The 24,383-nt window shown below is 38.7% G+C and overlaps 1 protein-coding gene across 2 annotated transcripts in view; it reads left to right on the top strand.

Annotated features, from left to right (window-relative positions):
• LYPD6B (LY6/PLAUR domain containing 6B) overlaps positions 1 to 24,383 on the top strand; it is a 230,068-nt gene that overhangs the window by 43,935 nt on the left and 161,750 nt on the right. The window contains exon 2 of one of the 2 annotated variants that reach the window (XM_036746500.1): positions 767 to 853. The exons of the other annotated variant lie outside the window; for it this stretch is intronic. The gene's annotated coding sequence lies outside the window, so the exon portion shown is untranslated. The remainder of the gene's footprint in view (positions 1 to 766; positions 854 to 24,383) is intronic. 2 annotated transcript variants of the gene reach the window in all.

Raw genomic sequence — 24,383 nt, 5'->3', positions numbered from 1 at the left:
TTTCCTTTTCTCCAACATCCCCTCCAACATTTATCATTTTCCTTTTCTATCATACTAGCCGATCTGATAGGTATGAGGTAGTTCCTCAGGGTTGTTTAATTTGCATTTCTCTAATCAATAGTGATTTAGAGCATTTTTTTCATGACTTTATATAGTTTTGAATAGGCAATGACTTGTGTTCTTATAAATTTGACTCAATTCTCTAGATACTTGAGAAATAAGGCCTTTATCAGAGATACTTATAAAATTTTTCCCCAGCTTTCTGCTTTTCTTTTAATCTTGGTTGCAGTAGTTTTGTTTGCACAAAACTTTTTAAATTTAATATAATCAAAATTTTTCATTTTACATCTTGTAATGTTGTCTATTTCTTATTTGGTTATAAATTCTTCCCTTATCCATATATCTGACGGGTAAACTATTCCATGCTCCCCTAGTTTGATTAGACTATCACCCTTTATGTCTAAATCATGTACCCACTTTTACTTTGTCTTAGTATATGGTCTAAGATGTTGGTCTATTATATTACTATGTTTTCAAAGTAACAGAAGATAAGAAGGTTCTGGTCACTGGGGTAACCTTCAATTCGGGTGGTGTTTTTTCAAGCTTGAACCTGTAAGAGAAAAGTCCAGATTCACTAAAACTTCCCACTTTCATTCACTGTTAACATATTCCTGCCTCCTTTATTTTATCCTTACCTTGATCTCCTCTCCCCACAACCTTCTCTATCATCTGTTTATGCTTGTTTTTATTTTGTTTCATCTTTCAGAGACCCTCTTGGAATTATTAAATCTACAAACCAATTCTCTGATACTTAATAGTTGCATTGCCCTTGAAGAACAATATCTACTGAGAGGTAAGGGATCCAAAACTAGAGATTAGATGTAAACTTATCTATCCTACTAGGCCTTTCCTTTGTGAATCCCTAACTATTTCTGACGTATAATTTGCTATATCTGTTCTGTAACTGACTCTTTTAGGGATTGGTGATAATTTTTCATTGGGTGAATTGTTTACAGAAATAGAATTAAAGCTCAGTTGCTTTGTTTCTTTAAGAAACATATATATCTATTTATATGTATATACATATATGCAAATATATTTATATATATATATATATATATATATATGGGGGAGGAATGATAATGAAAGGAATTTGGGTCAGCTCACTGTTTACATTTGCTTAATCTGATGATCAACAAACTTGAGTGGGTTAATCATCAAGATATTAGCAGGTATCTGGTAGGTGATAATGTGGTTGCTTCTAATGATGAGACCATGACAATCCATTTTTACAGCTATGGGGTGTGTGTGTGTGTGTGTGTGTGTGTGTGTGTGTGTGTGTGTGTGTGTGTGTTTACATTTAAAGTGGATCAAGGTGGAGAAAAAATAGTCCATGCCCCTTTAAGAAAGACGTTGAGCCGAGCATGTTTTGTTTTCAATTAACACCTATTTTCTTTCTCATCTCCTATTAATTTAAAAGGAAAGAAAAACAACAATAAAGCCTTGTAACAAATTTGAATAGTCAAGTAAAGCAAATTCCTACATTAACCTTGTCCAAAAATATGTCTTAGTCTGTATATTTTTTATACCTCACCTCATCATTATTCCTCTGGAATGTGGTTGGTCACTGCATTGATCAAAGTTCTTTAGTCTTTCAAGGTTGTTTTATCTTTACAATGTTGTTATTGGATAAATTGGTTTTCTGGTTCTACTCACTTCATTTTGATTCAGTTCATATAAGTCCTCCTATATTTCTCTGAACCTGTCCTCCTTGTCATTTCTTACAATACAGTAGTATTTCATTACATTCATATGCTATATTTGTTCAGCTATTCTGCAATTCATAGGTACCTTCTTAGTTTTCAGGGTTTTTTTTTTCTACTATAAATATGTTGGTACACATGGGTCTTTTTCCTTTTCCTTTGATCTTTTTGGGGTATAACCTAAAAGAGGTGTTGATGGATCAAAGGATATGTACAGTTTAGTGACATTTTGGGCATAGTTTCAAATTGCTTTCCAGAATGGTTGGATCAGTCCACAACTCCATCAACAATACACTAATGTGCCTGTTTTCTTGAAGTCCCTCCAGCCATTCTCATTTTGCTCTTTTGTCATCTTTGCCAATTGATAGGTAAGAGGTGGAACCTCAGAGTTGCTTTAACTTTCTTTTTTTTAGTTATGAATGATTTAGAGCATTTTTTTTCATAGGGCTACTGATAGCTTGAATGCCTTCCTTTGAAAACTAACTGCCTGTTTGTATCTTTTGATGATTTATCAATTGGAAATGGCTCTTATTTTTTAAAAGCATAAATCATTCCTTTATATATCATGGAAATGAGACTCATCAGAGAATTTTGCTGTGAAGTTTTTTCCCCTCAGTTAATTCTTTTCCCTTTTTACTTTAGCTGCATGTTTGTATCACCTTCTCATGCAGAATTAGCAAGTTCCATTTCCTTCTTCATCCTTCTATAGTAACTCAATTCTTTTAGTTTCTCTTCTGTTTTCCTTCATCAAACTCTCAGAATGGAACCAGTCTACTCCCAGATCCTCAGATTTTCTTATTTAACTCCATCAGTACCTTTTGATGACTTTGAAGTTATGAAGAGACATTTGTTTCTTCTCCTCCATTAGAATGTTAGCACTACATAGTCATAAGTTTACCTTTGTAGGTTTTTCCTGGCTCTTTGAGTTTCCATTTCAAAGTTCCTACTCAGTTCTGTTCTTTTCATCAGAAATGTTTGGAAGTCCTCTATTCTACTAAAGGTCTATTTTTTTTTCTCCTCCAGAGAATTATAACTCAACTTGTCAGGGTGTAGGTTATTCTTGAGTGTAAACTTATACCTTTTGTCTTTTGGAATATTGTATTGAATCTCAACTAGAAGCAGCTAGTTCTTATGTGATCCTGATTGTAGTTTGTTAGTACTTAATATGTTCTTGGGTTTTTGCAATATATTTTTTCTTTTACTTGTGGGCTCTGGATTTCATCTGTAACATTTCTGGGACTTCTTTTGGGGTTTCCTTTAGGATGTAAGTTGCAGATGTTTTTATGTCTTCATTTTGCTTCCCGCCTCTAAGATATCTGGGTAGTTTTCATTTGTGATTTCTTGAAATATATTGTCCATGCATTTTTTAAATTTTGGTTTTCAGGGAATCTTACATTTCTTAAATTATTACTCCTTGACCTGTTTTCCAGTTATCTTCAATATCTGAGATTTTCTTTTTTTATACTTGATTTTGTTGTAATATTTTTGGTTCTTTGTGAAGTCATTGATTTTTGTGTGGTCTATTATAGTTTTCAGGGAGTCCATTACTTAGATGAGCGTTTTCTTTTTCTTCTAAGGTACTTGTTCTCCTTATAGTTCTTTTTTCCAGAGATTTTCTTTCATTTTTTTAATCTCTCATTTTATTTCTCCTAAATATTTTTGTCATATTTGTGGAAAATCAGTTTTCCCCCCTTAAGCCACTGTCTTGTTGTTATAGGTCTCTTTTTTATAGGTCTCTAGCTCTATAATAATTTTTTATACTGGATGGTATTTTCTTTGATTTACTTATATCTCCAACTTTAATTCCTGAATTGGGCCTTTGTGCCAGAGTTAAGCTCTGCCCTCTACTACACTTCTGGGTGAGGTAAGCCCTGCTTGGTCTCACTTTGGGTGGCTTCAGTCTTTAGGGTTCCCTGGCTGCCACATGGGGCAAAGGTTATAGAATAATGCATGATAGCAGTGCTGCTGCTTGCCCTCAGCATGGTTCTTTTGGGAAAATTAGAATAAAGACTCCTATGGAAAATGTACCTAACTACATACAGTCTGAGCTTAATGTGCATTGTTTTAAACCCACTTAGTATGGTGTTATGATGGTGGGTGGGGCGGCATAGGAGAATACTTATCAATACAATCAAACTTCCCTTGTCCAACTTAGGCTTTCTGACATCTGTCATCTCTCCATTTAGTTAACCACTTAGTGTTTTACCTTCTTGGCTTGGTTAATTCTGCCCAGGATAATTACCTAGAACAGCATAGGAGCCAAGTATAAAATCCAAGTGACACAAACAACACCCTCATTCCTTCTTGTGATAGCTCCTGCTCCCATCTAAGCAATGTGGGAAAACTAATGCTAACCTAAGACTGACTGTACTTGAATGACATCCCTGCTAAATACTTGTCTTCTTGTGTGACGGAGCCTAAATGAAGTGGTTTCTCTAAGCAGACTGCCAATTCTGAATATTATGTATAATAGCACATTGTACCACTTAATTTGAACATTGGAGGTTTAGTAATGATCTCTCGAATAATGAAGGGATTAAGCAACAACAAGCCAAAGTGCTATAGGTTGTTAACTGAAAGAATTCCCAGGCTTTGGGTTTTCTTGGAGATTTCCGCAAGTAGTCACAAGCCACCAGTTTTCATCTTAAGAGCCTTGTGCATTCTTGTTGTTCCTCAGTCATTTTAGTTGTGTCCTATTCTCAGTGACTCCATTTGGGGTTTTCTTGGCAGAGATACTGAGTGGTTTGCCATTTCCTTCTCCAGCTCATTTTATAGATGAGGAATCTGAGGCACACAGGGTTAAGTGACTTGTCCAGGGTCACACAGCTAGAAAGTGTCTGAGACCAGATTTGAACTTAGGAAGATGAGTCTTCCTAACTCTAGGCCCAGAACTCTCTTACATTCTAGACATTTAATAAATTGAATTGGTGATGAAAAATAATTGGGTAAAGGGAATTCCCAAAACAGGCATTAAAAATGTTGGATTTGGGAAAATAAAATGACTAGTATGAGGTGATATTTATAGTTCTCATTTCTATAGCATTTTGTTTCTTTTGGGTAGATTGCTAGGCTGATCCCTTTTGAGTTGCTGTGGATCTCAGTGAAGAGATCCTGTAGTATTATAGGAGTTGATGCAATCAGGAAAATGTCACCTGCCAAAAGGGGCATCTGAAAAACCTCACTATATGTAGGAAGTCCCTCTTCCGCTTGGACCTTGCATAGGACAGCCTTCGTGATAGTGGTAAATGCCTCTGGAAAGTATATGTCAGTTTTATACCTCATCCCATGTTGTTACCAGAGGACCACTTAATGGTGTTTATCTCTATGTTATAGAGATGCATACCATGTATGCACGGTATACCTCTTAGAGAGGTTACCTAAGGTAACCTCTTAGAGAAAAGTGTTTAAGGTTGAGTTTTTGCATATGAAGTCAACAAACACAGGAGAATCTTATGTTCTTAGCACCTTTTAGTTATAACTTAGCTCTGGTAATAATAGTTATGCTAACCAGCCCTTTAAAATGCATTCTAGAATTTTCCAGGAATCCAAATCAAATTCACTGGCCTATAATTTGAATACTCTACCATCTTCTCTTTTTTTGAAAACTGGAACCCCTTTCCATTCTTTCAGAATATCTCTGCTTCTCCACAATTTCTCCAACATCACTCATGTCAATTCAGTACCTTGGGGATTTGGTTCATCTCAGCCTGTGACTCATCCCCAGCTGAGGTAGAAGTAGGGAATCTTCAGTTTTGCCATTTGTGGGCAGTGATGTCCAGGAAGTAGCTAAATAAAAAAGAGTTAGAAAGGAAGAATAATAGACTGAAGATAGTAAGTCTAAAGTGGATTGGGATTGGGGAATGTAGTTGGATGGTAGAGGGAGTAGGGATGATAGGCAAAGCCTAAGATAAGAGAAATATCCAGGATACGTCACTAAAGAGTATATGCTCTTGGCCAGAGGAAGTGCCATACAGCTACACAGAATTCAAGAGTTAGAAGGAACACTCCATTCCTGACCGATGCATCACATCTCACCAAAGTGGTTATCCAGCCTCTGCTCAAAGACCCGTAGTGAGTGGTAACCACCACCTCTGGAGGCAGCCCATTTCACTTTTATTTGGCCCTAATGAGCAGCATCATGCTGGAGTAAGACTAGTGGCAATCCTTAAGTGACAGGCAGACAATTGTCTGCACAGTACTTTGGGGAGGGTGGCTTTACCTGTGGGGGAGAAGGAGTAGAGCATATACCACCATGCAATTTCCTCATTCTTTCGATATACATGCAAGAATGCAATATTAGCATAAGGAAAACATACTACATATATACCACAGTTTTAAAAGGGAAAGTTGAGGACACCAAGCCCCCCAAACGTCACTCTCAGATTCACTAAGATTTTTAGGAGTGTTTTTCCCCCAAATGGGGAAGTGGAGATAAAAAGAAAATAGTTGATGAAAAGAGAAAACCTCATTTCTTCAGGAATCAGAAAAAAGATGAAAAGATGGTAGCACAGCCTAAGACTGGAAGGTAAAAATAGAATTAACTAGCCAGAAAGGCTTTATCCCTAGAGGTCAGGGCCTGATGGAAACTGTGTTGGTAAGGTTCATTTGGTGTTCTAAAACCTATGGAATTGGATGTTTTAGGCCCGAGTTAAATTGATTCAGTGATGTGGGACTATGCATATACCGTGCCTCAAATATGTCTGGCTTGTGCCTCGGAAGTCCCTGACACTAAAGTGTTTAGCTGTGTCACCTGTTTGTGTGGGCTGGACTACTTAAGAAAAAGTTCTGTCCCAGAGTAGAGGGAAATCTGAGACAACAGGGGGACAGCCTTCAATGGGAGAAATTTATGGTAGCATTCAAGGAGGGAGCATTAGAGAATGAGACAGGGGCCTGCAACTTATTTTCATAGTCCATTATAATGTCTTAAGATTATTACTGTCAACCAATGGGTTCTTAAGCCCAAATGAACACGTTCATGCATAAGTTTAAAGTTCTGTTGCCTTTGTTTCCATCTTCATTGGAAATGAAGGATTGCTTGCCAGCTTCTGTATGATAATTGGACACTGTGAAATGTGTGATTTCACTGTCCTGAGTAAGGCCTTCATAGATTATTGTGACTCCCCTCCCCACCAAAACGATCACATTCCTAGCCAAATTTCTTATGAGTACCTCTCTATAGGTAGGCAACAGAGATATAGTCTATCCACCAGGCCCATATTCAAACAGGACCTGTCACAATTTATATTTTTTTGGCCTAGCTTTTGAGAATCCACCCTGAGAATCACAGGAATAAGACTTTGGTGGGATGTCTCTATATAATAGGCCAGCATATACTCTAAGACTTTCATCAAATGACCTTTAAAATTTGTGTTCTGTAAGCAGATTAATCTCAAGTCCTATAATTTTTGGTTTTTAAATGCCTTATTCTAGTCATTGGATTCTAAGTTTTACTTTCCCTAGAAACTCTTCCAAATTCATTGTCACTCATTCACTCCTGGAGTCTTGAGCAATGAGTAAATAATAATTTATACTTATGTAATCTTTAATGTTTACTTGAAAGTACTTTTCTTCCAACAGCCTTGTGAGGCAGGATAGCTAGTCTAAGATTATTTCTGTTATGCAGCGGAGGAAAGCGAAGCTCTGTGAGGTTAAATGATTTATACAAGGTCACAGAGCTCTGGTTCGAACCCAATCTTTCCTGAGTCCAAGGCCTGTGTACTTTCTCTTAGACCATGCTGTATCACATGGATATAGCAGGAGGGGAGAAGGATTCATACTCAGGGCTGAGAATGAAGCTATTCTTTTGACCATTTGTCTATTTCATACTCCTCTTTATGCATTTGGGTGCCATCCCTTCTTCTTCCATAGCTCTTAACACCTTGTGGTACGCTATGGTACTTAGGGTCTTTTATTTTCCGCAGGGGAGATCTTTACGTACCTTGTGATCCTGTAGTTTATTTTTCATTTCCCTGGATACCTTCTTGCATTAGGCTTTGTTGAACTCAATCGTTTTCTTCTTTCCACTTGTCCACTTTAGGGAGGTCACTTTGAATTCTACGGTCATCTCCATGCCATCAGCATTCCTTAGGTTGGTGTCAGTTTACTAAACTGGTTTCCTTACCCTTCTGTGGATTCGACCACAATGAGGATTGATTGAATGCTTGTAGCACGGCAGCACCTTCATCACCCCATTTACTAAAAGAGTCAGGGTTTTTTGATTGTTCTTTTGTTCCTCATGGGTTTAAATGGAGAATCAATTCGCTTCATCAGTCCAAGTGATATTTCACAAGCCATTGTCAAATGATACAAAGGTGTGCGATTCAAGAGACTCATATGTACAGAAAATAGGAAAATAATGATCTGCTTAATTTTAATAGTGACTTTTTTTGCCCTTGAAATGTGCATATGAATGACTAGACATAATGAGTGTCGCAAAGAGCAAAGTGTGTTTTACTGCCTAACAAGGACTGGAGTGCCAGCCAGCATGTAATTTCAATACGATAAAGCTGAGTTGGGTTTTGATACAGGGAGTGAACTGGCTGTGGTGTCCATAAGAAACTGAATAGAGCCTTGTCACTGGACCCCTAGAATGCCAGAGAAATTATGTCATTCTTGAGAAATGTTTGCCTGTAAAGATTACAGACCCTAAATTCCCAGAGGGCTGACTGCAAAAGACTGGAGAGAGGACCAGCTTGCTAGGCAAGGAGACTCTCTTTCCCTGTGGTTAACCACTTGGGGATTATGTGCTGAGTTTGGGGCCTGTTACAGCCAGTGAACAGCGAGTACATTTCGCAATCAGGTTTAATTCCCATGAAATTGATATTTTTTGTGGCTGTTCCTAGCTTTCAAAGGGATCCTTAAGAGATGGAGGGATTGTATTAACCAAATATTCCAAAATAACTTATTGGAACAATAGGAACGTAGTCGCTTAATCTTCTCTTCTTAGTCGGGTTTATCCTGTGGGTTTTTCTTTTTAAATACCCAAGTATTATTTGTTTCAGGGGGTCCTGGCACGGAGATCACAACCAATGTGACAAAAAAGAAAGGGACAAAAAAAGCATTTACATCATTTTTAAAATCATAGCAGGCAACTAAGTGGGTTGAGATACATCCGGCTAGAGAGACCGACGTTCTGCTCACCATGAGCCTCAGTGTTCTGGTCTGGCTGGGTCTGCTTCCCTAGAGGAGTGTTTACTTAAGCACAGAGTAGTTATCAGTGGTCATTTGTACGGATTTGGGTGGTCTTAATGGAAACTATTTACTCAGCTGATTATTGTTCCACATTAAGTGGAATTTGGACTGGTTGTACTTGCATGTTCAGTGAGGGTGGGGGTGTGGAAGAACACAAGGAGATCTAGGCTTTTTCGTGACCCCTCAGGTAACCACCAGATTTTTCTCTTGTTGAGTATACTGTGCTACAGTTTGAAATTTTATCAGCTATTGGTTAATGAGTGGGAAAATCATCTGAGATACAGAGACCAAATTTAGCCCCTTGGGTTAAATATTGCCTCGTTTCTAATTCAGGTCATGATTTTGGATCCTGAGCTAGAGTCCTGAGCTGCAGTAATCATTACTTAATATTAATATGGAAATGAGTTTGCCCTGTTACAAGTCCCAGAATCAATCAGTAAGTAATTATGATAATCAGTCCTAAAGATGCTATGAAAGTGTGGTACTTTCTAGGTGGTAATTAAACTTCCCAGAATCCCTGGGTGGTTGATTTGGGGGCAGAAGGTTGGGGTGGTGAATGTTTCCTCCTTCCATTGTGCAGGTGGTAAAACACAGACAGCAAATCACTGACAAGGAATCTCTGGCAAAAGTAGAAATGGAACCCAGAGGATCAAGTTTGCATTCTCAAGTGGGGAAAAGGATGAGCCAGGGTGAATATCTTTAAGAAGAGGATGTCAAAAAGGAAAAGGCAGCTCTGTGGCTCCTCTGTTTCATTCCCAAAACCTAAGGTGTGATGGAGTAAAACCCAGGAGACTTGGCCTTTAAATCCCGAGTCTGAAACATAATAGTTATTTGGCCTTTGAAAGTCACTGAGCCTTAAAATTCTCATCTGCAAAATGGGCATAATAGTATGTGCAGTGCCTATCCTATAATTTTGTGTGAGGACAGCACTTTGTAAACTTTAACGTTTTGTGGAAACCTAAGCTATCATTAACCTTTCACAGGTGTCACTACTGAACAGGAAACAACCATACCTACAATATCAGCTTCCATGGCACTAGTCTTTTTCAGGACATTCCCAGAGAGAGTTAGTTGTATGGTATTAGTGAGCTAGTAGCCCCCTAAGATAATAAGGTGACTGATTCAACCTTGTTGTGCTTTTTTTTCTCTGAAAAAAGTGCCTTTTAGGTATTTAGGGCCAGAATACAGGGAACCTTTCTAAGAGGGAAATTATTTAAATATCAGCTATTGGAGCATAGGACCTGTGGAGTTTAGTTATACTTGGTGGAATTGAAGGAAACTCTTTGATCACATTGAAGTTTACCCCAGCAGAGTCATAAGTTTACATTCCAGACCTTTAATTTTATATATATATATATATGTATGTATATATATATATATATATATATATATATATATATATATATATATATATATATGTATGTATATATATACACATACACATATATGTATATATACACACACATATATATATACATACATATGTATATATAAAAATATGTGTACATATTTTATATATACATACATATATATGTATATTTTGTGGTGGGGTGAAGAGGTTCCTCTTTCTGACTACCATATCTAGAAATATACTTGTCACACATCACTTGGGCCAACTTCTTATCTGCTACCCTGCTCTTTTGTCTCTGGAATCTCTCCACACACCTCTCCCTACCCCCACACCCCTTGAGTGTTTACATGGCCAGCCCTAGTCATGCTTCACTTTACTCAAGTCATCCATCTTGCCTACATCTTTGAGGGGTCCCCCCACCTCTCCAGCTCTGACTTAAACCATTATCAATTAGAATTGCTATTGCTTTTTGAGAAAACATGACAGATATTCGCCTTTGGCCCCACTCACCATCTCTGTGACTTTCCAAATCAAAATTCAATTGCATATATATGTTGTCTTCCACATTAGAATATATGTTCCTTGAGGGCAGAGCCTGTCTCACTTTTAAATTTCTATCCCCTTTGTTAACTACATAGTGAGAACTTAAATACTTTTGCATTCATTCATTCATTTATTGAAAAGGAAATCTCTTTTAATAATTTTCTAAGGATCGAGTTCCTTTTTGGGTAGGTGGAAAGCCAGGTATTTCAAAGTAAAAGGAATAATGTCATTCAGTAGAAAAATCCAGCCATTCAATTCATTGATAATTTTTTGAACTATCCATCCTGCCTTCAAGGAGTTCCCTTCTACTAAATGGATACTATATGTATACAGAGGGGCAGCTAGATGGTGCAGTAGATAGAGTGCCGAGCCTGGAGTCAGGAAGACCTGAGTTCAAATATGAACTTACTGCTTAGTGGCTGTGTGACCCTAGGCAAGTCACTTAACTGTTTGCCTCAGTTTCCTCATCTGTAAAATGAACTGGAGAAGGAGATGACATACCACACCAGCATCTTTGCCAAGAAAACCTCAAATGGGGTCTCACAGAGTTGGACAGGACTGAAAAACAGCTAAAAAAGCTAAAAAATATACACAGATAATACAAGATAAGAAGTGATAAGGTCAAAGGAGAGATGAGACAAAATGTTCAAGTAATTATTTGGGGAGGAGAGAATACTAATAGCTCAGGGACTCAGGGAAGGTTTTATTTAGGACTTGGCATTTGATAGAAGCCCAAGTGTCTAGCACATAGTAGGTGTTTAATAATTGCTTGCTGATTGCTCCATTGAAAAGTGGGGATGATGGTGTATAGTTCAGGCATGGAGGATAGCCAGTGCAGAGATAGGAGGTGGAGTGTTGTGTGTGAGAAGTAGCAAGATGGCCAGTTGGTTTGGACTGTGGAGTGGACAGTGTGTAAGGCTTGGAATCTGGAACCTGGGAATTAATCTCACTTTAGATGCTTCCCACCTTCATGGTCTTAGGCCACTTACCAACCCCCAGCCTCAGTTTCTTTATCTGTAAATCAGAGTATCTAGAATACCTACCCTTACAGACTTTTTGTGAGGCTCAAAAGAGATAGTAATTTTTTTTAAAGTAATACTAAACAGAATAGGGGCTTAATTTGCTGAATGAAAGATTTTTTGGACAAGTTTATGTAGAACAGATCATTTTGGGTGGGAGTTCTTAACTTTTTTGGTCTCATGTAGCTTCTAAATATTTGTTTGCGTGTCATCTCCCTCATTAGACTGTAAACTCCTTGAGGGCAGGGACTATCTTTTGCCTCTTTTTGTACCTCCAGCACTTAGCATAGTGCCTAGCATAAAATAGGTGCTTAATATACATTTATAGCTTGAATGATCACGTCCCTCTTTGGCTGTCTAGCAGCTGGTAAACCCATTCTTAAAATAATATTTCTTGCCCTCATTCATAGTTGAAGTAAATACTAAATTTCGGTTTATGAAAGTAGTTGTAATTTTTTTTTGCCCCTCCCATGTTCCTGGATTCTCTCAGGTTAAGAACTCCTGATGCAGGGTTTTCAAAATGGATGTTTAATTCCTTGTATTTGTTTTCCCTGGTGAGCTGAACTTCAATGTGTGATATGAGCAATGGCCCTTTACCCTATTTCTCTGGAAAGTGAAGGAGGAAGGGTGGATACTGTGTAATTTATTCAAGGAGATCTGTATGTGATCTTTCGGAATTTCTCTGCCTTACAGGGGGAGTTTGAAAAAAATTCCCCGTGATTTAATTTGAGTTCACTTCTATGTCCTGGCATTTCTGTACGGCCTTTCTCATATATTGAGCTGTCATTGCAATGACCGGTGGTTTAGAACTTTTCCTGAATCCCTAACCTTCTGCTAAAACAATTGTTAAGGAATATTTCCCATAGTCTAATGACTGTCAGAACTGAGGCTTTCAAGTTATGCCTTAATCTTAACTGAAATAGAAATTATCTTCAGGAAATTAAAGTGAGCAGTACAGTCGAACTTGATTGAATCAAAAGGGAAAAGGAAAACTAATAACAGAGGTAGTGTCCGACATAATTTCCCTCTCTATCCATTAGCTGTCGCCACTAAATTCATATACTTCTGCAGAGAAAGCCACAGTACATTACTCAGTCCTTTGTAGGAAATGAATGTGGAAGATGAAATTGGAATCCCAGGATCTGAGTTTGAATCACACCTCTGCTATAACCTATCTCGCCCTCAGTTTTCCTCATCTATAAAGCAAAGGCCTGGGACTAGGTGGTTTCATGTTGTTGTTGTTCAGTTGTTTCAGTCATGTCTGACTCTTCTTGACCCCATCTGGGGTTTTCATGGCAACGATACTGGAGTGGTTTGTCATTTCCTTCTCCAGCTCATTTTACAGATGAGGAAACTGAGGCAAACAGGGTTAAGTGACTTGGCCAGGGTCACACAGCTAGTGAGTGTCTGAGACTGGATTTGAAATCAGGGAGATGAGTCTTCCTGATTCCAGGTGTGTCATTCCATCCACTACATCACCTTGCAGCCCCGAATGGCTTTATAGGTGTGCTCATTTCATTCTTCATCAGTGTATAAAAATCTTCAAAATTGTTCATTTTATAATATTGATGTTATAGGATGAGAGCAGAAGGAGACAGGAGTCAGAGTCAACTCCCGAGAATTCAAGCATGGCCAACAATTTGGCTTGGGACGTGTTGTGTTTGAACTTCCAATGGAGCATCCTGCTACTCTGCTGTCTTGCTGACCTCTAGAAATGTAGATCTGGAGCTCAGAAGAGATGTCAGAGCTAGAGAAACAGATGTAGGAGTCAACTGCAGAAAAATAGCAGTGTAATTCAATTCAACAAATTCAATCCAATTTAGGAAACATCTGTTAAGCACCTACTGTATGCAAGGGCAGGAAGCTAGGTGGCACAGTGGATAGGCCACTGGACTGGGAATCAGGCAGACTCATCTTCCTGAGTTCAAATCTGGCCTCAGACAGTAGCTATGTGACCTTGGGCAAGTCACTTAACTCTGTCTCAGTTTTCTCATCTGTAAAATGAACTAAAAAAAGAAATGGCAAACCACTTCAGTATCTTTGCCAAGAAAACCCCAAACGGGGTCATGAAACATCAGACACTACTGAAAAAAGAATAAGAATGACTGTATTCAAGTGTGTGTGCTAACTCCCAGGGATGAAAAATAAAAAAAAATGCAACAGTGTCAGTCTTTAAAGAGCTTACATCCTGAAACACAGATGAGCAATTACACAATAATTTTTGGAGAGGAAGCCAGAACCATCAGGGAGAGTTTTGGGGAAGATGGGACAATTGAGCTGAAAGGAAGGATTCTGGAAAATGAGATACCTAGCATCCCATTCTCAGGAGAGTACCCTTCAACTAGAGAGCACTAGAATTGCTTGTGACCAGGCTCCCCTGCTGAGGGAACCCCAAAGAGGTCATTGTGGGAATAGGCTTTTTATAGTTTCAAAGCATACGAGTCAACACAAAATCATATTTCTTATGCCAATCAGCGTAAGGAAGGTCCCAGTGGGAAATAAGCATTGAAATGTGACCGATCTTGAGTAAGCATTAGTTGTTTGGCCAGTCACACCACAACAAACATGTGAAGTGGGGAGAGAGAGACCAGCCTTAGTGAGAAGTACGGGTTCCTCATCTGTGCCCAAAGGGAAGGAGGAAAGATAGGGCTAGAAGGTATTGATGCTGGGACAGTTTGAGGAACAGAAGAGGGTATAGTTAAGAGGAATCCGTGTAGAATGGCCAGCATCTTCTCAGTGTTGTAGAAGGCTCAGAGCATAGGGGGTTGGGGAGAAGAAGAAAAAGAATAGTCATACAATAGTTACTATGGAGAATAAAATTAACAGGTTGATAGGAATTTCCCTCTCCCTTTTCCTCATCTCAGTCTCTTTTTTCCTCCTCTTTCCGTACTTCTTTGTAGTCATCATCAGAGTCACTACTTCTTACAGCACAGTAATATTCCATCATGTTCATATCCCACAATTTTTGGTACTAAAAGAATGACAGATAGTTCGGTTTTAAGAGTTTGTCTTTGTAGACTTTTTATTTAATTGTTAAATGTGATAAACTTTTCCCTCCTCACCATATTACAGATCTGATAGATTTGCCCCGCTTACCATATACTGTAGTAAGTAAAGTAATCACACTCTGTTTTCTGCAGGTCTTAACTCTGATCCTCCCACAAGTTTTTTTTTACAGCATTAGAAATAATAATAATAAAAAGCCCAATGATCTATAGCCCCCTTCTCCCTTAAACGCACTCTTGTCGATATTTTAATCTTGAGCAGGTCAGAGCTGTCTCCTCTGACAGTCAAAGCCCATTTAGTTAAACAATAGACCCTCTTGTGGTCAGCTCTGCTGCAGCTAATAATTTACCTTGCCCTGATGTTCATTAGTAGGTGCCTTTGGCAGAGGCATATCTCCAGTGTGGTTAATTATCCAGTGGGTCAATAACAAGGCTGCAAAAAGTCACCCTGTCATTCGAGGAAAGGTTTGTTTCTCCTGCAGAGCCAACTTTTGATTATCCCTGGTGGGAGGGGGAGTGAACAGGAAATGAATGGATAAGCAAAATCGGATGATCATCTCTAAACCTCTAGGGAACCATTACCACCTTCAATCCCTCTAACCCCTCACCTTACCCACCCAAAGGGAGGACCTAAATGGAGCAAAGAAGTAACTAAGAGCCTGGAAACTGGAGGAGCAACATTGAGTGACCTGGATTATCCAAAAACTAAATCATCTCTCTGTCAGGGATTCATAATTTCATCATTGTAGGTATCCTTCCTACAGGAGCAGATCAAAATCCACCCACGCTTTCTCGTTTTATGTGTCTAGGTTATTTAATAAATCCCCTGTAGGGGATTGACCTAATGTGCTGGAGTCCTTCCTCCTCTTCTTTCTTTCCTTTTTTGGGAGTCAATAGGGTTAAGTGACTTGCCCAGGGTCACACAGCTAGATAAATGTCTGAGGATGGATTTGAACTCAGGTCCTCTTGACTCTAGGGCTGGTATGCTTTTCACTGTGCCACCTAGCTTCCCCTCTTCTTCTTTTTTTTTTCAATTTTTTAAGGTATTCTGGTATCTCACTAGGTCCTTTGGCCATTCACATTCACAGAGGATCTTTATTAGATCTTGCCTTCAATGGTAGACATTGCATTGGGCTTCTTCTCCTTTCTGTACTACTTTGCCATTATCACCAATAACTTCATTATCATTCACGATCATCAAAAATTTCATTATCATTCAATATGACCAATAACTTCATTATTTACCTAGAGATGATATTCCCAGAGTGTCAGCAGAGTTCAGATTCAAATGCAATAGCAAAGGACTATTCCACAGTTAAAGAAACATCATACATGTTACTGATTTTACTCCATAGTGCAGATAAAGAACACGCATTGACAAAATGAAGGTCCAATTTTTATAGGATTGTGGTTCCATCTGCATACCCCTCCACCTCAGTGTGAGCCCCCATAGCTCAAGATGTGTGAGAGGTGACAAAAAAGGGTTTATAGTCTTCTCCTTCTTATGAGAGAATAGAATGAATGAGACTGGAGGAGAAAGAGCTACAAAGATTTGAAGGAAGATCATATAGAGAATTCTCATCTTTCCTATAAAGGCCATATACAAAAAGGACTTAAGTTACCTTGGAAAGATTTAGGTTCAAATGCCCATACATATGTTGGAGAGTACGTGAAACTCAGTCACCATTATTGTGAGGAACAAATGAGATGTTATTTGTAAAACACTTAGCACAGTGCCTGGCACGTAGTAGGCTTAATAATTGCTTGTTTGCTTCTCCTTATTGTTCTGTGTGAAAAAGTTGATGGCATTTTCTATATGCTGCCCTGTGACTTCTAACAAGTGCTTCCTAATGGTGGCTCGGGAGGGAATATAGGAACCATAGAGTTAGTACCACTTCTTTCCTAGAGGCCGAAAATGAGCTGGGAGGACCCAGATGAAGAATACATTTGTCTTTTACTAACAGCTAGTATTTATATAGTGCTTTAAGGCTTGTGAAGTGCTTTACAAATAATATCTCATCTGATCCTCACAACAACTTTGAGAAGGAAGGAAGGAAGCAATGTTATTTTCCCCATTTTACAGGTGGAGAAACTGAGGCAGGCAGTGGTTAAGTGATTTGCCCAGGCCATACAGCTAGTAAATGCCAGAAGCTGGGTTTGAATTCAAGGTTTCCTAACTCCAGGTCCAGTGCTCTATCCACTGGGCCACCTCATTGCCTGTTTCTTAATACTTCACTTTCCATCTGGTCCCTTTCACCTTCTTTATTCTCTTGGTGTGTGATGTATGCACATAAGTTGTCCTAACAATTTAATTAAAAACTATGTAGTGACTTTTTTCTCCCTCCGTGTAGAAAGTATATAATGAGATCATAGAGCTAACGGGGTCCTTTTAGTGTAACTTTGTAATTAATTGTATTTCAGTGTAATCTATAATTTTACAGATAAGGATACTGGTCCAGAAGGGGTTTGCTTAGCATGATATAGTTAGTAAGTAATATTTAAGATTCGAACCTAGCACCTCTGATTTCAAGCCCAATGATCTTTCCACTTTATTGACATATTGTAGAGACAAGAGGCTATGTGTGCTGCATGATATTGGGATCATTTTCAGACTTTCTTATATAAAATGGCACCAGATGCTATCCAGGTCCCCTGTTGGCATGGTTTTAGTTGAGAATACAGCAGTAAAAACAGCAGTGCTACCTAATGTTTATACAAAGAAAATGGTGTCATCTGATATGATCTCAGAAATCTGCTGCCACGGGCCTTTGAAACAATTAGTTTAGACTATTTCACAGGGCATTAAACTGAACAATGCCAGTCTGTTCCTAGGTGCTCTTCAAGTGTATTTCTACAGTGAGGCCAAAATTTGAGTTGGAGAGAATACAGACTCATTTGTTGCTTGAAAGTTTGCAAACAGGAAAAAGCTGGCTTTTCCTGGACCCCCTCAATTTTACTGCCTTCCCTCTGAGATTTTCTCTCCTTTATTCTGTCTATATCTTGTTTGTTCATAGTTGTCCATTGTCTTCCCCATTAGAATGTGAGCTCCTTGAGGGCCAAGACCACGTTCATGTCCCCAGCAGCTAGCACAGTATCTGTAACTTAGTAAGCACATAACTGATGCTTTTTTGACTTGATTTCGAGTTTTCAGTTCCTATTGCTAACACTAATTGTCTCCATTTAGAATGTTCCAGATAGATTTGATATCAATTTTACTTCACATCTAGCTGAAGTATCAAGTTTATGGGGGCAAAAATAACCCAGAAAACAACGTCTTCACTTAAGGATGCTAGGAAATACTTGTTTGCTTTGGAAGGTTTTGCAAGAAGACTCATGGAATAGGAAAGGAAGTTGAAGGTATTGTTTTCTACTCCCAATTTTGTCATATAGCATAAAAATACAATCTTTCTATGACCCTGCTTCCTTGGACTGTCTTATAAGAGTATAAATTTTCTAGCAATCAACTTAAGAATAAAACCTCATCTGAACTTGAAAATTCCCTTCTCTGATCAGAATATCCGATTCTTTCACATCTCGTATTGTTTCATTCCTACTTATCAACTTTTCTTATGGGAATGTGGTCCCTTCACCTCTCCTTAGATTTCCAGTCTATTACTTCTCTTCTGGCTCCTCTTGCCTCTCTGCTCATCCTGGACTTTGTGCTTAGCTACTAATACCATGTGCTTGATACCAACTCCTGTACCCCCTTTATTCCTTACTTACTTGACTCTCCACCATTCCTTCCTCTTTAATCCTTAGCCTTGTCTGCTTTCCATTGTATCTCTACTAGTGTGCCAGTAAAGCTGGAGAAAGTCACAAAACCATTTTATCTCATGCTATTTAATTTGGGTCTTTATTGCTTCTCCGAAATCCTTTTGTTAATTTCTTATCAGTTCACCCACAGCTTCAGTTCCAAACCTTTTGTACCTTCCTAAAACTCTCTGTCCCCCAAAACTCTACTCCCATCAAATAAGGACCTCACATCTTACTTTTATTGAAAAGTCTGAGTCATTCAAAATGAGCTTTCCTACCTCCCTTCTATAATTTTACATTTCTGACATTTACTATTTTTCCACATTCCCTTGTGTTTTAGATGGCAGCCATCTTCTTTTCCAAAAAGGAATTCTTCTAACTTTTGACTTTGATCCTATTTCCTTCTACCAGTTCCCAGATCTTGCTCCATGGGTACACCTTCTCTCACATCCTCATTCATACCGAACTAAGAGGATGATTAGTTATAGTCCTTACTCATCACTACCACTTGTAGAAACTCCCTCTGATACTATCATTCCTCAATTTCTCCTCTTTTGTGGTTTACCCCATCTGTCTTTATTATTCTACCACAGAAGTTCTTACCTTCAGGAAGTTTGTGAACTTGGATGGGAAAAAATACTATTTTCACTAACCACTAATTGAATTAAGACATAGAATTCTTAGAAAGGGTCCATAGGCTTCACTAGACTGCCAAAGGGGTCCATGACACAAAAGAGATTAAGAATCTCTATAGAGATCTTTCTTATAGTTACCTGCTATCCTCCCTCCTCCATACTTTTTCTTTCTTTCTCAAGGAGTTCAGTACCTGGACCATAGTCTTCTCCATCCCAGCACCTACCCTTATACTTGGGGTCTTCAATATAAACATTGCTGTCCCCTTAAATATCTTCACTTTTTAGTTCATCGATCTCAACTCCCATGACTTATACTTTTATTCTATGTAGAGCCAGTCACAGGCATGGTCATCTCCTCATCACCTATGATGCTTGTCTTCATCATCCTGAAATTCTTCCTTCTGATTACAACTTCTTATCTTTCTTTCTCTCTGCCTCTTTTCTTAAATCTATTGTGTCTTTAGCCCTTACTCCTAGTCATTCCACTTGTACCTGCTCTCCTAATGTAACCTTGCTTTGCCCCACTTTTGCTTCCTTGGCAATCTTGACCCTATGGCTAACCAGTTTAACTGGCTTCCTTCAAGTATCAGAACAAACCCCGCCTTCTGCAAGAAGGTTTTTCTGATTTCCCTTAGTGCTAATGCCTTCCCTTTAAGATTATCTATATATCTTGTTTGTACTTAGTTGTTTATATGTTGTCTCTTCCATTAGATTGTGAGCTTCTTGAGGGTAGGGACTGCTGTTGCCTTTCTTTGTATTGCAAGCACTTAGCATAATGCCTGGTATTTAGTAGACACGTAATAAATGCTTGTTGACTTGGCTTGACTTTGCTCTATAGTCTTTAAAGAAGTGATGGCTGCTCTTGCCAAAGGCAATCACTTTACTTATGTCCTGGATCATATCTCCTCTTCTCCTCTAGGAATTTAACCCTTCAATTATCGCCTCTAATCTTTCTCATGTATAATGAGAAGCCTTCCTTGTCTTTGGGCTCCTTCCTTGTTGCCTAAAATATGCTCTGTTCTCCCCCATCATTGAAGAGTCTCCATCTGACCCTGCCACATCCTCAAGTTATTGTCCTAGATTTCTTTTCCCCTCAAACCCTGGGTGTGATTATGGCGCCCATTTCCTCAACTCCCACTAATTTCTCAGCTCTTTGCAACCCAATTTCCAACTCCATTACTTGACTGAAACTGCTATGCTCTATGCAAAATTATTAATGATCTCTTTTTTTATTCATTCCATTTGAGGCAGCTAGATGGTTGCAATGGGTAGAGCACTGGACTTGGAATCATGAAGTCCTGAGTTCAAATCTAGCCTCAGGCGCTTACTAGTTGCGTGACCCTAGACAATCCACTTAATTTGGGTCTTCTTCAGTTTCCTCAGCTGTAAAATGGGGATAATAATAACACCTATGTCCCAGGGTTGTTATGAAGATCAAATGAGATAATAACTGTATAACATATTAAGTGCTATATAAATGTTAGCTATTTTTATTAAAATTATAGTAGCCTTGGTCTTTCTGACTCTAATCTTTTCTCTCTTACCCATCCTCTATGCAGCTGTCAAAATTATCTTCCCAAAGGCGTTGATGTCTGATCATGTCACTCTCCTCCTCATGCATTTTCAATGGCTCCCTATTTCTTCTAAGAAAAAAAGCAACCTCGTTAGATGGTCATTTTAAGCACTTCACAGTTTACCTCTTTTACCTTTCCAGGGTTTATTTCCACACTGTACTTTGCAGACATACTGTCTTGCTCACTGTCCCATGAACTCTGTTTTCTATCTACTATCCCTTTGTCTACACTATCCACCATATCTGCAATGTGCTCCCTTCTCGTCTCCCTGCCTCTTGGTGATCCTTAGTTTCGGTCACGGCTCAGCTCAAGCTGCAACACAGAAAACCAATCCCCACCCCCTCCAAATTGTCAGAGTTCTCTTTCTTCTCAAAATGTCTTGTACTGTATTTACTTATGTGGGTATGTGTTCTATTCTCTTCTCCTACTCCACTAAATTGTAAGATTTTTTGAAGGCATGGTCTGTTCTTGGTTTTCTGTTGTACCACAGTGCTTAATATGATGCCAGGTCTAGAAGCTGTGGAACTAATGTTTATCGAATTGAAATGAATTGAAATGGAATCTTCAGTCTTTCAGTTTGGTGTCAAAAGTATCAGCCTATTCCTAAGAGTTTCTATTGTGACTTTTCATTGCATCACTTTATTTTAGAAGTCTCTTTATGATGAGCAGATGAATAGCATTTCTTAGATCCATGACTTTATGGAAAAAAAGCACAGGACTAAGGGGAGAAAGACTAATATAGGAAATCAGTTCAGTTGGGTTCACTTAGAGTGATCCACATGTTCACCGCTGGAATAATATGGTGTATTCACTACACAAGATGTCATCGCTACATGAGGAATCTAGTAGGACTCTCTGAACTTTAAGGTGCACATTTTTGTGGGAGTGGTAGCCTCATGTTTGTTTTGCTTGAAGGATTTAAGAAGGAATGTAAGCCATCCATCTGGGCAGTCATAATTCCATCACTCTCTCTGAGGCAGTCAGATGAGGTTGAGACGAAAAAGCAGTAAATTGGAAATGGTTTAAGGCCTTTGAGGATTATACCTGAGATTAGTTTAGATCCCTGACTAGTATTAGTGATTTATAAATTAAGTCTGAGGAGAAAATTGGACCATACAGCTAATTATTTTTCTGCCTCATGTTCCTGCCTCATGAATTCTTTAGAGGAAAACCTTGTCATTTTAAATAATGATTTCTTCTTAAAGCCAAATGAAATTTCATTTTGATTTGGGTATTCTGGGCTTTGGCTTAGAATCCTTTAAAAAAATGTTTTGAGTTGGTTTATACTGTTGTATTCAGTTATTGCGGAAAGGAGAAAAGCCTCTGGTGCAGTTTTTCTCTGATGTTTGGAAACTAAATCTCCACCCCATTGTACCTGAAAGGAGGAAATTGTGCTGGGAGGCTTAACACTGAACTCATAAATGCTGGCCTTATGTTAATATGGTGCTGTCAGCAGCCTGCAAATTAGAGCTTTGGATAACGCTGAAAGCTTAAACCCTACCTTTGACACCAGAGCAGTCCATAGATTATGGTTCTGAGGGCTAATCTTTAGTGACAGATGCGGAGGGAGAAGAGTTTCCTAACGTTAGTAGCAAACTCAAAATGCTCTGTCATGAACCTCAGAGGTTTTTTTTCTTTTAGGTGTCAGACATGTAATCATGCCAGGAATACCTTCAAAGAGGGCTGATTCGAGCCATTTCTAAAGGGTTCTTTCTGTGGACAATTTATTGAGTGAGTCATAAGGTATTTGCACAGTGATGGGCAAATACAGAATTACCAAAACTCAGTCTTGGAAAGGAACTCCAAGGTTATCTTGTTAAATTCCCTACACCCAAGAACTGATCATCCAGGCTCTCCTTGAAGACTAACAGTGGGGAGGGGACCCACCACTTGTTTAAAGATCCCATTTTACTTTTAAATAGCTGTAAGTAGAAGAGAGTTTTTCCTTTTTGAGTCTATACCTGTGTTTCAACGATCCGGCCAGCAGCTGTTGTGGGGGTGAAGAGACCAACATAAGCCCAACAACAAGCATGCTACCAGCACATTGCAAAAGCCCAGGTTCTTTTGATCTGCTTTAGTAAGGAAAGCAACATTTAGAGGTTGACAAGTTTACTTTAATCCAGCAAACAAATATCACTCACTTAGTTCAGGGGAAAAAGCAGCACCCTGAACTTCAGAGCAAATACAAACAAATTACAAACATTGACAGACAGACCTAATACAATTCATAGTTACCAACATCTAAGTTCAGCCTGGAGCTCATAACAAGGGCTGGTCCAGAGTCATGTGTGCCACCATAGCTGTGGGTAAGAGCTCCAGAGAAGAGAAAGTCAACCCCTGGTTTTATATCTTTTTCAGGGTCAAGGGTGAGTCACACGTGCAACTCACCCACGTGACCTAGAATTGTCACAAAGAGGCCACTTAAACCCATGTGGTCTAAAAGCCTCTGATGTCCCAAACATGTCACTCAAACTCATGTATAAACTAGGTCCTCCCCTGAGGCAAGGAGGCACCAAGGACACCCAAATCTAATCAAGGAAACAAAGACCAAACTCTTCAAGGGCACTTGGTTGAACTGAGTGCTAAGAGCCCATTTTGTTTACCAACACAACCTGCCCTTGCTACTTCCACCGATTGCTTCTTCTGGGGTCAAGTAAAACAAGTTAAATCTGTCTTTTGCAGATAATACTTCATATTATACTAGTATGTTCTCCTTTGAGAATTCTTTCCTCCTCAGATCTTCCCGTGATTCTTTTCTCAAGATCTTCAAGCATAGGTTGGATGGCCATTGGTCAGTAATGTCGTGTAGGGGAATCCTGGTCAGGTATAGATTGGACTGGTAAACCTCCATGGTCCCTTCCAATTCTGAGATTGTATGATCCTTGCAACACAGGTATCAGTGACATTTTTTTAAATCATCTGATACTGGGATGATTTTGTAGAAGGAGCGTAAAACTGGGAGTCTGTATTGTGGTTCAGTAAATAGAACCCTGAACTTGGAATCAGAAGACCTGAGTTAGAATCCTGACTCAGCTACTTACCAACTATATAATCTTGGGAAAGTCACATCATCCCTGTGTCATTTTCCTTACCTGTAAAATAAAAGTTGGTAGACTAGAAAAGGAAGTGTTGCAGGTCAGACAGTATACATTAAGTATTTACATATGGAACTGCTTGAAAGGCAAGACTTTAAGGAAGTAATTTTCTTTTCAAAATTAGATTTTATTATTATTATATATTCTATCACATTATATATTAGATCATATTATTATATTATTATTTTATTATCACTTAGATTTCCCTATTTCACTCCTCTCCTCCTCCTGAGAATTATTTCTTTTACCAAAGAATATTTTAAGAAAGAAAAAGGGAGAAAATCAACAGAAATGACCAATATTTTGGGGGAAAAAAGTCTTACATGCCCCATTTCACTTCTATTGCCCCCTGCCACTTTGCCCCACTTCTGCAAAGGAATGGAGGGAAGTTTTTTTTTTCTCACTTCTCTTCTTTGGGGTTAAGCTTATTTGGATAATTTTGCAACATTTGTTT

The sequence above is a fragment of the Trichosurus vulpecula genome, chromosome 2, assembly GCF_011100635.1.
Source record: "Trichosurus vulpecula isolate mTriVul1 chromosome 2, mTriVul1.pri, whole genome shotgun sequence".
NCBI classification, from domain to species: domain Eukaryota; kingdom Metazoa; phylum Chordata; class Mammalia; order Diprotodontia; family Phalangeridae; genus Trichosurus; species Trichosurus vulpecula.
The sequence above is the reverse complement of the archived record's forward strand: the minus strand, read 5'-3'. Positions and strand labels throughout refer to the sequence as shown.